The sequence below is a fragment of the Austrofundulus limnaeus genome, unplaced genomic scaffold (assembly GCF_001266775.1).
Source record: "Austrofundulus limnaeus strain Quisiro unplaced genomic scaffold, Austrofundulus_limnaeus-1.0 Scaffold70, whole genome shotgun sequence".
NCBI lineage: Eukaryota > Metazoa > Chordata > Actinopteri > Cyprinodontiformes > Rivulidae > Austrofundulus > Austrofundulus limnaeus.
The window spans coordinates 1,936,311-1,937,710 of NW_013952472.1; the positions used below are offsets into that span (position 1 = coordinate 1,936,311).

General features: G+C 45.1%; 1 protein-coding gene across 1 annotated transcript in view; it reads right to left on the minus strand.

The window, feature by feature from the left end:
• The window catches only part of plxnb1b (plexin b1b), a gene marked incomplete at its 3' end in the record, with an annotated part of 141,490 nt that extends 140,268 nt beyond the window's left edge, over positions 1–1,222 (minus strand). Inside the window, 1 exon segment of the mRNA XM_014010586.1 lies at positions 890–1,222.
• Positions 1,223–1,400: the final 178 nt, after the last annotated feature.

Consider the following 1,400-nt stretch of genomic DNA (forward strand, 5'->3'; position numbering starts at 1 on the left):
CTATACAGTATATATATATATATATATATATATGTTTGTCCGCTGGCCTGGAAACGCGATTCCCCAGGATGAGCTGGCCCAATTGACTGGGGAGAGGGAAGTCTGGGTCTCTTTGCTTAGGCTGCTGCCCCCGCGACACGACCCCGGATAAGTGGAAGAAAACGGACGGACGGACGGACGGACAGTCATGGCCATAGAACCGTGACAAAACAACCACGCCTCAGTGTTTACATTAAAAACTTGCTTCCCCAGTCAAGTGGGCGTGGTTTGTAGTCAGTGGGCGTGGTTTGTACCAACCACAGCTGCAACTCAGTATTACTGTAATTTTAAGCATTTTTTTGTCTTTCTTTTTTTACAGCTTGTAGGTGCTTAATTGAAGCTGAGATTATCAGGTTTATCTGAGAAAACAATAACTCAAAGTCTGACAATAAAAGAACAAGAACAGGTAAACAGTTAATGTAACAGAACCACTGGTCAGTCATGGAATCAGTCTGAGTTTATGAAAACATTTTCTTATAGTTTTTGTTCCTGATTAACTATGTTTCTTTAATCTCTTTATTGTAATTTAAGCCGGTGGTCCATAAGTCTGCCCAGCTCAGCGCATTTTCTCTGCAGCGKGCCCTGCTGGTCAGAAGCACCGCCACTACAGGGGCGCGCGGTGTGACGTCACAATACGCTCGCGAAAATACCGAATGCCGAAGTTTGACCTGCACGTTACTTTCTTTGCTCTGATCGCGCACACGGGCATTTAAACTTGTTATCCTTAATAAAACAAGTATAAGCATTAAATCAGCGCTGCTTGTGTCCACAGGGCGACATGTAGGCTCCGACAACKGAACCAGTGATGACCAGGAGGCAGGTTTTACTGAGCTGATGATGTTCAACTCACCTCACTCCGGTTCCTGTCCTCCTCCAACCCCGGGAGAAGTTCCCTCAGCGGCTCCCGTTTATCCGCCAACAAACAGAAAACTTATTCCCCGAGGTTAAACATAAATCCCGTCGTTCAGTCACTGCTGACCTGCTGAAGTCAAACTTTCTTTACTTTAAACATCCAACCTCTTGTTCAGAAATTAAAAACAAAAAGTAAAGGTAAACTTTTACTACTCCACACAGGCTAAGCTTGAAATACAAGCAAGTTTAGTTTAGTTTTAACTCAGCAGGTAGGCTCAGACTCCCACATGTAGCCGATGAGTCCTGCAGTCTGGGACCAAGCTCTCCACAGGCGACAAAAGAGGGCGGGGCAAAGGGTCCGTGCTGCTTTCAAGTGCCCCTCGGATTCCTCACAACCGAGCTGGACGATAGGCGCACTTTGGCTAACGTGCCAGTTAAGCAGACCGAACAGACATTTCAGACATTTTAAACCAAATGTATTTTTGATTTGATTTGATTTGATTTGATTT